This window comes from Eumetopias jubatus, unplaced genomic scaffold (genome assembly GCF_037043125.1).
Source record: "Eumetopias jubatus isolate StellerSeaLion01/CBP00866 unplaced genomic scaffold, mEumJub1_p1.0 scaffold_12, whole genome shotgun sequence".
In the NCBI taxonomy this organism is placed as follows: Eukaryota; Metazoa; Chordata; class Mammalia; order Carnivora; family Otariidae; genus Eumetopias; species Eumetopias jubatus.
The window spans coordinates 12,020,846-12,036,271 of record NW_028274818.1 but is presented as its reverse complement, the minus strand read 5'-3'; positions in this window follow the sequence as shown (position 1 = coordinate 12,036,271).

Genomic DNA, 15,426 nt, shown 5'->3' with positions numbered 1-15,426 from the left:
GACCCAGTGTCTCATTCTTCTTGATGGAGTTTCATTCCAGGAGATGTAAGTCAGGCAAAATAGTCCTGCCAGCACTGCTTTGACTGTTACTTGATGCATCTTTCAAATCTTTTTACGAATCCAATCCTTACCACCATCCTAATTAGTTGAATATTTTGTTCTCAGCCATACTCTATTCTTCTCTTTCTTGCCAAAAAAAAAAAAAAAAAAAAATGGCACCTGGAAGGTTTGAGCCATTTAGGCTACTATAGACCTGCACAGAGGTATGCTGGAACATTCTAGAACAGTAGATTACAGAGCGCCTGCTATATGTTGCTTCTCTACCTGGTACACTTTGAAATCCCTTAAAACTCAGCTCAACTATCACCTCCTTGGTGAAAGACCTGACTTCCTCAGGCAAAATCACTTTGAACCCCATAGCTTTTTATCTATGTACTGATTCTAAAACTTAGCACCTTGTATTATGGTTAACCGTTTGCATTTCTGTCTCCCCCACTAGATGGTGATGTCCTCAAGGGCAGGGATTATGACCTGTTTACCTTTGTGACATTCATTTATTCACTCTTTCAATACATTTAAAAAAAATACCTACTAGGTATCAGGAGCTAAACATACACACAACTCAGACCCAGTACACAAAAGAAACACATGTCTGTACTAATAGATGATAGATTCCAATGAGAGATAAATAAACAGGCAATTATAACTCCATTTTGAAAGTGCAATGTTGAACATACAAAGGAACACATAAAAAGGGCTCCTCACTTTGAGGATCAGGGAGGGCTTCCTGGAGGAATTACCATCTAAGCTGAGGTCAGAAGGACTGAGTAGGTGTTAGATATAAAGTGGATAGAAGATAGAATGGGAACAAGGAAGTCAAAGTATTCTGAGACGCACAGGAAATAGCTCACAAAACCCAGAGGAGAGAAGACATAGTGATGTAGAGGTTGAATATCCTTTTAGCCCCGTCTAGAGCTAAAAGAAAAGCGTTAAGATAAAGCTGGAGACGGAAAGGGGGCAAAATCATAACAGCACTCAAGGACAGGTACTATGGTTTATTCAAATTTGCGTCTTTCTCCAGCTAGCAAAGTACTTGACCAACAATAGCTAGCTAATAAATGTCTGTGGAAGAGAGGGAAAAAGAAGGAATGGCCCAGCACTCCAGTGGGTGGTAGATAAATGGCATGAAAGGCAGATCCCGCTTGCCCTCGGGGCTATTGAAAGACAAGCCCTATCTGTCAACACAGGTAAATAAAAACAGGCCCCTTTGATTAAATACCAGAGTGGTATAGGCAAATTCGGTTAACTATGGAGAGATCGCTGTAACCAGGACTTGTCAGGGAAGCCTGTATCAGGAGGATGGGATCCGAACTGCATCTGTAGGATGCATATGGTTTCAACCGGAAGAAAAGAAAAACGGACATTTTGAGTTTTACCACATGGAGGTGAGGACATGGAGAGAGGCAAGGTGAAGGAGAAAGAGAATCCCTTTTAAACTTTTCTTGGTTCCTCTTCCTATCAACTTCTATTTAATGAAGAGGTGTTTTGAGAACATCGACATGTTTGCTGAGAGGTCCCACCTCATAGGGCACGGGATTTTGTCTAGAAAGACCTGTTCGTGGAATCAGAGCCCAAGAGACTCATGTTCATACACATGGCCCTAAGTGAATATACTTTTTAGTATGGATGTGTGTTCTGAAAAAAAAAAAAAAAAAGAAGCACAGAGGTAAAAAATATGCTCAGTGTTAATCGTTCAGCTACAATAAATACCGTTTTCCAAACAGGATCAATTTTGCTTTACAAAAGCAATCAACACCCTACAAATTTCAAGCAATAGTTAACCAAGAAAATTCTAGAACAAGTCTGTGGATAGTTCCTTAGAGCCCGTGTAATGAAATTTGACTTCTACTGTCCTGGCTAAGTCTTCTATTAGATGTGCTGGCATTTTTGCCTATCGTCTTGTAAACACGTTCCAGCTACAGCTTGCAAATCACAGTTGGATATCTTTGAATTTTTATTTTTCCAATTTTAGCATGTGAAATAATTTCCTCTAAATGTAATGGTTCATATTTTATGAAATTAAAATGTTTTTCTCCTAATTTTTTTTCTTTTAAGCTTTAAATATTTTCAGCACTCTTTTTCAGTCTTTGCTATTGTTTGCAACATTCCCAAATTTAGAATAATCCCTAAATTTTCTTATTGAGCTTTTTTCCCCCTCCTCTCTTAGAAAATCCTTAAATTTTGCCCATCGTATTCAAGCTGTTTATTTATAGACTATGACTTAAAAGTGTGGATTCACTATGGGATCTCAAAATATACTTGTAGACAAATATCCCGACCAGATTTATTATTTCCCTGCACATGCTCCTTTTAAACAGGCTAGCCATACTGTTATATATTGCTTTATGATAATTTTAAATCTTCCTTTCCAGGTTGATTTGAATTAATATTACAAATAAGATTTTATAAAATATGGTCATGAGATAAAAAAAAATTTTTTTTAATCATCAGTTAACATTTACCAGCAGTGGTGTGCTGGACTGAAGCTGCCTGCTACCAGCTAGCCAGAGCTGATTAGTAACCATTCAAAAATTTGTAAACCATTTGCTTTCAGCTTGGTGTCTTAGTATCTGCCATGGTAAGAGTATTTACACCAAAGAAATCAGCAAACCCTACAAACTGGGATTTACTCTTTCTACCCCTAACAAAACCACTTGTTAAATATTTAACAGCACGCCACTGACTATGATCCAGGTAATTTAAAGATTTTATTTATTTGACAGAGAAAGAGTTCCCAAGCGGGGGCGGGGGGGGGGGAGGTAGAGGGAGAAGCAGGCTCCCTACAGAGCAGGGAGCCTGATGTGGGGCTCAATTCCAGGATCCTGATATCATGACCTGAGCCAAAGGCAGACGGTTAACCAACTGAGCCACCCAGGTGCCCTGATGCAGGTAATTTAAAAAAATAGATTTTAACTTGTGTTTTCTTAATATAGAGCTTTTGAAAATGTCTCAAATAGACTTTCATGATCATGTAACATTTACTTTTATATAAAATTGATCCCATTCTACACATACCTTAGTTCCCGATCCTCTTGGTCAGCCTTAATATGAATGCATGAGATGTTGCTCGGCTGGAGCCCAGGCCTGCTGTAAAGTCAGAGCATCTTCAGTGTGAGTTCTAGCACTACTTTTGTTTAATGGTGTAAGCAGCCAGATTACTCTAATTTCTCTAAATTCAATGTCATCTCCTCTAACATGGGTATAAACCACTCAGCACAGATTCTACCTGACATAGATTATATTTTACTGCATCCAAGATGTCATTGCTTAAAAGATGGACCATAATTTTATATACTACAAAGAATAAGAAACATTGTCAGTTAAACTATAAGAGCATTTTTTTTTTTTTTGGTAAAATGTATCTCCCTTTCAGAGGTGTTAAAATGTAGAAAAATATATCTTAGAATCAATGATAGATGACAACGAGCTCTCGAATGTTTTGTACAGTTAGAACATGTGACAAGGAGAAATTTTGTCAGTAGGCTCCATCTATTGTGGAAATAGTAAGTAGTTAGGGGGATTCTGGACTGAACCAATACAAAAGAGATCCTGTTGGAATTGTCTGATCACCTTCTTATCTAAATACTATTATACTTTTAGTTTGTTTTTAAACTTTTGGGACAATGTATACGTTTTCCTTTTTAAAAAAATGCAGATAGCACCACACTTTTCTATGACATTGTCAACATTATTTTAAAGGAATTAGTTTATTGACAGTAGTACCTGCGTCTACACTTTACTCTGGTCTGCTAGTCAATTTATTAAAAAAATCACAAGTGATGTTTATTACTAATGATTTCTTTTTTTTTAAAGATTTATTTATTCATTTTAGAGAGAGAGCACGTGCATGGGAAGGGGGAGAGGGAGAGGGAGAGAGAAACTTTAGCAGACTCCTCGCCGAGCTCGGAGCCTGATGCAGGGCTTGATCTAAGATCCTGAGATCATGACCTGACTGAAATCAAGAGTCTGAAGTGCAACCAGCTGCACCACCCAGGGACCCCACTAATGATTTATTTCTTAATAATCAAGCCCTTCCTCTTCTGCTGAGTTGCTTCAGAACTTCAAAGGTTAATGAAACTAAAACACATTTCAAAACTTTGTGTGAGCCATGATAAATTCTGTGTTTTTACCAGAAAAAACAGTAACATAGAATTATATGTTTGGTTGTCTTTCTCACAAGTTAGGTTATTTATATCTTGTTGGGAAAAGAGCCATTGTATTGATACGTCTGCCTGCTACCTAAAGGGCGAAACTTAATTATGACATTGTAGGGGACCAATGATCAGGGATTATATAAACTACGCATTCACTAACCTCAAAATACAAATAGCCAGCGGATAATTTATGGCGGCTTATGAGTGACAATGTAAATGGCAAAAATGCGAGGAGACAACAAACACTGGTTTTTAAAAGATCAAACATCAAAGCAAACGGAAGTGTTGAATCCGTTTTGAAAACCACTGATTCTGAACAAACATGGTGTTTGAAAAGACAAACGGCTGGATAATCATTTGTAAGCAGGAAAATAAATCATTTGTTGTTGCAGAATTTGAAAAACCAACACTATGACTTTTAGATTGTTCAGCAATTTCCTTTGCCGCTAATGATTTTTAAAATACAGCTACAAAACGGTTTTGCTCTTCCCACCAAATGCTTAATGAGTGATGATTTCTATAGAAAAGAAGTAAAAGCAAGGAGCGTTTCTTATGGAGTTTATGCTTTGTGTAACTAGAAGTCTCACACATCAAATGCCCTTTCACCATAAAGATAAGGAAACTATTGGCTGACCTTCGTTTGATCAGAAAGTAGCCTGTGTGGTATGTATCATAACTGTCAATTTTTAAAATTACTATCATTAATGTTGCTATGAAATGAATATAGATTTTATGTGTGAAAACAAGCCACCTGCATTTTATATTTAAAAAATAGGTGTAATTTTACATTTTACTAATTTAGCCACGTACTATGATTCCTTGGGCAGCTGCTCTCATTCTATTCCCATTTAGCTATTCTGTTCCTCTCTCCATCTCTCATCATCACTGCATCTTCACACACTGTGCACTTTCTGTGTGCATAACTGTCTATGCAGCCATTCCTGCTAAATTATATTTCCTAAAAAATCCCTACCCTTTGGAGAACAATATTTTTTGTAAAGTGTGACATTAAGCTCTGTAAACCTGACAAAATCCATTTTGAGATTTTTTTTTCCTAAAGAAATTAAATTTCAAAAGTGCTGAGACGTTAAGCAATGCATAAAACAAGGGAATAAATAATTCACTAATGTATTAATAAATATTTCAGTGCTGAATGGAGTCCTGGTTAATGCATGTTAATAGTAAGTGAAATTCTTTGAATGTTTTATATGTTACAACTTAAACTATTTAGTATTACTGGCCATGGGTCCATAGATAAAATATTTAACAAAAGTCAGTAATGAATATGAAAAGGACACTTTATGGATGTTTTAATAAATGAACTCAATAATAGTATAAGACATTCAAAGGCAAAGATATGTATTTATCACGCCCTAAATCTGATTTCGTTGTACTTATTAGGACTCTTTTTACTTAAAATAGATTGCAAGGTGAATTCTGAACACAAGTATTAAGAGAATCATTGCTATTTCAATGAACTTATAGCCTCTCTTTATATTGCATATGTGTCCCTGAAATGTCTTCAGATGGATTTTTTTAAACCCAAATTTTATTTTTACTACTTCAACCTTTAGCAGTCCATTTAAAAAAATTTGCCATTATCTTGTGGGATGAAGAATTTATTAGTGCTGCCAACTGCAGACTGTTCCTTTGGTCACTGCACGGCACATTAGTGACACTGCGCGCATGCTCACATTCAACCATTAAGTCTATACCCTCACAAACCTTTGTGTGCCCAGCAGAATATAATTTCAGAAAATGTTTTCTGGTAGGGCACTTTTGACATTTGGGGCCTGATAACTCTTTGTTGTTGAAACTATCCTGCCCTGTACACTGTAGGATGTTTAGAAATATCCTGGCCTTTCTTTTTTTTCTTTAAATTCGATTAGCCAACATAGAGTATATCATTAGTTTCAAATGTAGAGTTCAGTAATTCATCAGTTGCGTATAATGCCCAGTGCTCATCACATCACATGCCCTCCTTAATACCCACCACCCAGTTACCTCATCCCCCCACCACCCTCCCCTCCAAGAACCCTCAGTTTCTTCCCCTTAGTTAGGAGGAAATGTCCTGGCCTTTATATGCTACTAGTCAGGTGAATAAATGGAGACAGAATAATATGACCTTTGTAGAACCAGAGCAACATGGAGGGGTTGTTAAGCAAGGCATGGTTAGTGTATAATATATATACTCTACTATATAGAGAGATTATACTACTCTATAGATTATACTATATATATATATATAAAACGTGAAGATTTGATGGTAATGATGATGACAAAGAAGAAGCAGCAGAAGATTCTTGCTATTCCTTAGAATCCCCCACTCCAGGGAATCCTGTATTTTAAGACACCACCCCGTTTGTCAAAGGAGGTGCCATAGTGTGGAAATGACAGACTTATTTGGGTTGGGTTCCAGATTAGACCACTTCCAATTGCAATATTTCCTAACTAGTCTGTAAACTTTCCAGGAATTGTACTGCATTCATCCAAGGAAACAAAGGAGTAAATTCTAGTTATCTTCCCTGGAGACCCCTCAGAAAATGTGAAGTTTGGAGTTAGTATAGACAGTCCTCAGCTTTGGGTGGTTCTGCCCCCAGTGTTTCACATTTCCAGCATTCAGTCGGTTTCCCAGATATTACCACTTTGTGCACGGAAAGGCAGGGTGACGACACAAATGAATTTATGTCATTCTTCCACCGCCTGTAACTGTGTCACCGCACAACCTTGCTTCTGAATGTCGCTCAGTGCTCACGGAGTGAAGTTCAAACTGCTTAACTGAGAGGACTTATGAAAAGCTCCTGGCACTGTGTCTGGCGCACAGGAGGGCACAATAAATAATAGTTCCCAGCCTTTGATCATGGGGGTGGTGTTACATTTTCAGGGAGGATTTCTTCCACATAGAGCCAGGTCTACTCAGATAAGCTCTCTTGCTAACTCTCTATGCTGGAAGGTGCATTGTTTTTAAACTACTCCTTCCCTAAGCGGGCACTGCTTTTAAAAACCTTAGTTTTAGACTCTCTCTCTTCCAAATAAATAAATAAAATCTTAAAAAGGCGGGGGGGTGGTGCGCCTGGGTGGCTCAGTTGATTAAATGTTTGCCTTTGGCTCAGGTCATGATCCTAGAATTGAGCCCCGTGTCAAAAACCTTTAAAATAAATAAGCAAACAAATAAATAAATACATAACAAAATCTTAGTTTTAGGAATGACAATCTCCATGCCAAACCCTGTGTTGAACAAGCCCAAGGCACAATCATCATTTCCCAGGTGGGCACTGAGTTCCCCCTGATTAACCGAGGCTGATTGATCCTGCCTCTGTCCCAGCATAGCTCACTTCTCTGTTTTCAGTTTCCCTTTCGTTCCTAGCTTGGGCAATTTTCCTTCTGTTTTCATGCGCCCTCAGCCATGAGTTAACAGAGGATTTGTTCTATTTTACCCAGCATTTTGAGATGCTTAGAGCTGAAGAATTGTCAGATATTTTTAGTCCTCCTTCCAGCTGGAAACAGAACTCTCTCAAAGTCTTTCTTTTTAAGACGTTTACATTTGGCTTTTATTCAAAATAAAGCTTTGAGGTATTTTTTTTTTCCCATTTTGAAGACAAAATATAATGAAAGTGCGAAGCATGAAAATCTGAATGAGAATGAAATCAGTGCATATATTTAAAAGGGATAGCATCCTTGGCCTGCTTTTTGTATTAAGCAGTTTGCTCTAAGGGTTAAGGGAGGCCTCATAACACGGTTGAAGAAAATGGATTTTTGCCTTCTGGGTTTGAGTCTTTGCCCTTCCTCTCATTCTTTATTTAACCCTGTATATGTAATTTATCCTCTGAGAGACTTCGTTTTCACCTTTAAAATAGGAACAATGATATTTGTTTAACTCCCTTGTAGGGTTATTATGAGGGTCAAATCAAAGAATGTGCAGTAGGTCACTGCTTTCTGTAGGCTGTAGAACATGATGCAAACCACAGTTACTACTAGGCCCTTTCAAGCGGGACTAGTGGATCACACTTGCTTTTATTCCCTGTCTTGAATGCTTCTAAGAATTGTGGGTCGGGCCAACTCATTGGCTAATATATATTTTTTTATCTTTTCAAAATTTTTTTAAAAGATATATTCATTTATTTTAGAGAGAGAGAGAGAGAGAGCACACACATGTGAGTAGGGGGAGGGGCAGAGGGAAAGGAAGAGAGAGAGAGAGAATCTTCAAGCAGACTCTCCGCTGAGCACGGAGCCCACAGAGGGGCTCGATCTCACGACCCATGAGATCATGACCTGAGCTGAAACCAGGAGTCGGACACTCGACCAACTGAGCCACCCAGACGCCCTGCTAATATTTTTTTTTTTTAATAAAGAGAAAGCCTGGATTAAACTCTTTGCAGAATGCTATGGTTAATTATGTTGAATACCTTGTTCTCTATATCCTAGACTGAGTTTTTTATCCTAGATATAGGGAATAAGATAGAATTCTAAAGTTATAGGAAATAGGAATAGACATATATAGGAATAGATCAATTCCTTAGGTTAATGGAAAAAGAGCCCCTTCCTTTTCTTATCCAAGAGCAAGCACTTGGGTTGTGTGCCATAATTTATTGTTTATTTATCTCTTCTTACTAAGTATTCTCACACTCTGGGCAAGATACACACCAAGGTAGTTGAGAATTTGGGCCACTGTTGTATAAATAGGAGAATAGTAACAGTATGTAAAACAATTTAATTGTGGTAAAATAGACCTAGCTCTCTGAGTCCCATACTATTGGGATTTTATGGAGGCCTCCTCACATAGGTATGATATATCATTAACTCTAATTTTCAGTCCTTCTTCCTTCTCAACAGAGTGTGGGGTAGGGCTGAAGATGCCAACCTTGAAGTCATGACTTGGCCTTTCCAGGGACCATCCCTTATCCAGGAGCCATCCAGGAACCCAGCCAGAGTCATCTATTTGAACAAAAGATACCCCTATCACCCAGGATATTACAAGAGTTTCGGGAGTCTTGTGTCAGGAACTGGAGGAAGAAACCAATATATATATATATTTTTATTATAAATCACAATATCACGATGCTAGTACTCTCAAAAGTGAGCTTAAAGATCACGTCCTAAGAGAGACCTTCTCTGATACCAAAGTCAAGGGCTGTGCCCCCTGTTATGAGTGCAGAGAACACACTAGGTTTCTACTTTCTGGCACTTGTTGTATTTGTATTTATATATAATGTTTGTGTTATATATTAGAATATAAACTCCAGGAGGGCTGGAACTGTGAATTCTCTTATCTTCATTGCTATAAATCACAATCAGTGCCTTGGACACAGTGGATGTTCAATAAATGTTTCTGGAATAAATGAGTTTTGATCAATAGCATCTGTAAGACTAACCTCTCTCCCTCTCATTGTCTGTCTACAGAGCTGTTTACACGCTTCTCTTAGTTTTTTTTTTTTTTTTTTCCCTCCCTCCTCTCTCTACTATCAGTTTCCTTTTTCTAACACCTACTGGTTGGATACATAGTGTCTTGGTGAATGGATGGCGGAGTGGCTACAACATTTCCCCGCAGGCAGGAGAGAGGTCTCTCTTTTTGAACTTCTCAATGGCTTCAGCTGACAAAGCAATGGTGTCCTTCTGCCCCCCAGAAGTTTGCCTTTCAACCTTATTCCAAGGGAATGTGCCTGTTAAACTCTGGAAGAAGCTGTTCCTCTCTTCACCTTGAAATTAAAATACACTCGAACTCTGTTCCTGCTTTAAGTTAACCACTAGAGGGGGCAGTGACCAGCTCTGTTGGGTCACCTGAAATGCACCTGTAGAGAATGAAGGCTAGATGGGTCTTAGTGAAGTCCTGGGCCAACTTCTGCAGTATTATAAACAAACAGAGAGATGAAGGGACTTGCCTGAGGTTACAGAGTTGGTCAGTAACAAAACCCAGATCCCTTGTTTTCCCTTCCAGCATTCTTCACTGCAGCACAGTCTCCTGCCCATGAGTCCTTGGAGGATTCTTGCAGGGTCCACGGAGATAGATCAATTTTGACAAGGCTGATTAACTTGCCAAGAATTCCTTGGACTGCCAATATCATCATCCAAGTTTATTAAGGGTCCATATCTATGCATGTGGGCTGGAGGGAGGAGTAGCATGACATAATGGCAACCGTGCTGAATGCCAGCACTTAGAGAAAACAAGATGTAGTGGATGGTGGTGGCTCTAGCTATTGTCTTTCTGTTCTACAAAAGGGCAAGCTTTCCTATTGCTCCTGATGCTTATAACTACCCTTCCTATCCCTCACCTACTCACGGACCCATGGGTCAATAACACAGGTCTGGCTGATCACAGATTCCTGTTCCTCCCAGACACAGTGATGGTTCAGGAGAGGGTATGAAATCCAGCTGGGTCTCTTAGGGCCTTTCCCCAATATTTCTGAGTTTACAATTGAAGGAATAACTGTAATGGCTCACGGGGTGTGGCGTCAAAAGAATACAAAGTTGGATGACCGTAGACATCCTTCTAATCAAATAGAGAAGACTTGCACCAGAGGAGGTAAGAGATTAGAAGAACAGACCCAGGGATAAAAGCCATGGGGAGGAACAATTTTAGTCCTTCAGCCCTGGCTCCTACAAGCTTCTCTCAGGTTCTTTAAGTTACCCTGGTTATTATTCCTACCTACACGAGCCTATCAATTCCCACTTTTCTGTTGTTTAAAGGTAGTTTGTGTTAGACTTTTGTCACAGTTAAGAATTTTGACCAGTACAGAGACAGTTCAAACTTGGTGTAGGGTAATAATACCATTCCCCTGACCCTAAACTAAAGATCAAGCCAGGAGTCCATCTTTCAGTATCAGACTCATGGGTGAGTAGTGATTAGTTTATTAAAATTTTTTTTTAATATTTCCTCACGGTTGTCTGTCCTGGTTAGCTCAACCAGGAACATGTTAGTGAGGCAAGGTACAAGTGAACCACATATCATGTGGTTCAGTTAGTTCTGTTTTGTCTATAACATAAGACTTACCCCTAAAAACATCCAACTGTTTTGCAATCCATGACCTTGACCATGTCGTGAACCATTGCGGCACAGTGCACATCCACACTGTCTCCAGAAGGGAGCATGAGGTAATGGAAGGAGCATAGGACTGGGACTTGGGTGATAGGGTTCTGTTCAACTCCAACTTCTCCTTATTGGGAGAGCCCCCAAGTGAGTCATTGAACTTCTTTGGGCTTCATTTTATCAGGTTACAAAAAATATGATGTTTGAGTGACATGGTCCTAAGATATCATCTGGCTTTAAAATGGCATTCTTCTCAAAGAACAACTGAAGTACATCTTTGATGCATGACAAGTCAGTCTATCTGTCCTTGTTCCAAAAATATATCACGTTCGACCCTACTGTTTTTCCATCGGTCCTTAGGGCAGACTAAGTAAGGAATCATTAAGCATCTTTCAAATAGAAAGTCTCTGCTTCTGGCACCAAAGTGCAGCCCTGCACTCCTTGGCAAATGATTTGTTACCCTTAGGGCTGATTCTTAAGTATGCCAGGGAAAGCCCATCCCTTCTGTAATATCAGTGATTGTGAGGCAGCAGTTCTCTACTTCAGGGCCTGAGAGCAAGATCTTTCCTCACATTCTCACCTCTGCCACCCTGGCTCCCTTTGACACCTCCACGTCCCAAACTGTGAAGGCTGAGGGTTGCTGGGAGACCAGAGCTGAGGCAGTGGGCAGTGATCCAGGGGCCTCAGCTCACTGGAGAAGCCAGCCCGGCGAACTTAGCCGTGGAGTAAGTAGGGGAGCAAATCCCTCCTGGACTCCTGATCTAGTTTTTAAAAACTGAGTCAAAGTACAAATGGGAGTGGGTTGGGGGAAGGGAAAGGAAGAGGTTTGGAGGAAGAGCTTTTTCAGATCTCCAGATCAGATAAGAGGCAGAGATGTGAGATGAGACACCCCGCATGGGCCAAGTTACATGAAGCTGTCTTGATGGCAAAGAAACCAAAGGCTTGTTTCTTAGAGGAGATAATGGCAGAAGGAGTCATTTTGATTGAAGCTCCAGGTAAACTGGAGTGGGACTAATAGCTCCCTGCTTTCCGCAGATCTGACATGATGGCCAAATGCTTGCGGGCTGCGGAGATCCTTGAGACTGAGGTCATTCTTCCTGGACCTGAGCTTGTCTCTGGGAAGCACTCAAGCTGATCCAAAGGCAGATGTATTTGAATTGCTCCAGATGGCAAGAGGCTGATCCAATAGAGCTCAGCGTTAGTAGGTGGGGGGCAATGGTTGATTGGACCCTGATGGGAACTCCCTAGGACATAAGTTTAAGACACTCTAAGACAAAGGGTAGCCTCCTTACCTGGTTATGTGCTTGCCAAGCACCTGGCACCTGGTAAGATCTCAAGTTCTATTGTTTTAGTTATACTTAGCTTTACAAGTGGGTATTGACTATCTTCTCCCTCTACCCCCAGATGTTGCCTCTAATTACTTTGAGGTGACTATGGATTGCAAATACCTTTAAAGTAGGCCTTGTCTAAATATAGAAACCATTTTCCTAATTGAATATTGTTTAAAAAAAAACACAGTTGTTAATGATTTCACAAAAACCTTTATGAGGGGCCCCTGGGTGTCTCAGTCAGTTGGGCATCCGACTCTTGGTTTCCACTCAGGTCATGATCTCAGGGTCCTGGGATCAAGCCCCACCTTGGGCTCTGCAGTCAGCGCAGAGTCTGCTAGAAATTATCTCCCTCTCCCTCTGCTCCTCCCCTGCTCTCTCTCTCTCAAATAAATAAATAAAAATAAAAAAGAATAATAATTAAAAAGAATAAAGTAGGCCTTGTCTTTTAATGCCCCTCGAAAGGCCTCTTGTACCGTTCCTGTCTGTATGTAAGTTTTAGACTCAGAGTCAGTCTCCTTCAGACACTCAACAGTGATGATTCACTCTAGCATTTGCCTACATAATTTGCCCATACCTGACAGACCAAAATGCCTGACTCAACAGAACATCAACCACATGTTCCCACATCTGGCCAGGAAAAAGCCACCTTCCTCTCATTTCTGGTCCTCAATTGTAGAATGTCTTGTGGGTTTTTAATGTGTTGTGTGGCCTGCCCCAGGAGTCACTGTATCTTGGTGGGGGCAGCATGACCTTCAGGTGAGTCTACTCTTGTTCTGCCTTGACCACAGACCTGGACACAGCTGACTCCACTTGAGGTTATGGTTTATTGCTCATAGTGGCCACAGCAGCAACAGGGACACAGGGACAATCAGCTCTGCATTAGAAGGAATCACATCCTGGAGTGATGTAATGTTTCTGGATGCATGGCGGTTGGGTCACATGAAGCCTGACATCATCTGGAGGTGGGAGCTTCCGGGAATGCTGCCACTGGCAACTTTGCTGGGCAGATTGGATCATAGCTCTTTCAGGAGACAGAAAAGCAAACAACGCAGAGCAGAACAAAAGGTATGAGCCAGCTTCAAAAATCTGAGTAGTCAAATCACAAGGGAGAAGAAAGGGAGTTGTAAGAACTTACTCCAGAGGCTCTAAACCCTTACCCGTCAGCATTCAGAGACATTTATAATCAAAGGACCTTGGGAAGGGTATCTGCTTCAAGCATCTGCCTCCAAGGAAGATTATATCTAAAACTTCAAAGGCTGTAAAACTCTCCGTGAGAATGATGGTGCATAACCTGCTTTGGTAGGTAGCCCCAGTGTCACTACCTTTATAGCAGTGGCTCTTAGTCGGACTAGCTGGACGTCTAGGGGTAGGTTTTGGGCATGTCACTCCAGCAGAGATGCTTATGCATTCTAAGTGGGTAGAGAGACAGAATCTGGGGAGAGGAATGTGGGGGGTCAGCAAATAAAGCTTCTACAAGATCCCTGGATGGACTCAACATAGTATTTTAGAAATACAAAGCTTTGCCTTTATTAATCACGATGATATTTTTAATTACAAAATTTCAAACAGAGAAAAACCAGAGCATGCTAAAAGAAATACCCATATATATCCTTCACCTAAATTCACCAATTAATAACATTTTCCATATCCATTTTATTTTTCTGTCTTTTTCACACACACACAGAGTACATAGAGAAAAATCAAGCGCTCTCTCTCTTTCATGTGTATCTAATTTTTTGAAGAATTCTGATAAATTATCCAAATTTTTCAAACCAAATGTCACTGCTTCTTAGTCCTCTCCCCCATGTTGAGAACCTCTTTTTAAAATCAGGACATTTGGGGCACCTGGGTGGCTCAATCGGTTAAGCGTCTGCCTTCAGCTCAGGTCATGACTCCGGGGTCCTGGGATCGAGTTCCGCATCGGGCTCCCTGCTCAGCAGGGTAGTTTACTTCTCCCACTCACTCTCCCTCTGCCCCTGCTCATGTGCTCTCTCTCGCTCACTCTCTCTCTCTCTCTCTCTCTCAAATAAATCAATAAAATCTTTTTAAAAAAATAAAAAATAAATAAAATCAAGACATTTGTTCTTGTGTTTGGTTCTCTTACACGTAAAGATAAACGATGTACTTCCACTCTCTCAGGACAGTAAGAAAGTAAGCTATTACTGCCATAAACACACTTTCTGCCTCTTCATTTTCACCAGGGAGGAAAGGGAAGCACTGAGCACGTAGAATGACTTATTTGGTCTTGGCTAGGCTGGACAATGGCCAGGATTCAAAGACTTTCAGTTTCCATCTTTTTGTACCAACCCCAGGCAAGCAGAGGTTGCTCTGTGACATTGACTTTTCTGTTCTGTCTTCTCTTCAGCAAAGGTTACATAAGGAATGTTAGAGACAGAGTGCCTTATTGCTCAGCTCTGAAACCTCCTGTCTCTACTCTGCCATCTGATTCCCTCAATGTGCGGAGCTTTTAATATAAAAACATATGCTATAAGAATATCTTGCTGCTGGACCCCACCTTCAGCTTCCACCCAGTCTTCTCCCTTCTCCACATTGGGTCCTCAAACACCAACATGCCCCAAATATGTGTGTGTGTGTGTGTGTGTGTGTGTGTGCGCGTGTGTGTGCGTATCACCACTAAAGTTAACAATGCAAGTCAACAATGGTTTATTGAGCATCTCACTATGGATCAGGTTTGGGTCCTAGAGACTCTGGATATGACCCCTGCCCTTGGGGAGTTTTTCTGTCCTACTGGAGAACACAAATAGTAAACAAATAATCTCATTTGTGATGCATGTTATAGGGAGGAAGCACAGATTTTTAGGTTATCCTACTAGAGGGAAATTTGAAACTAGTCTAA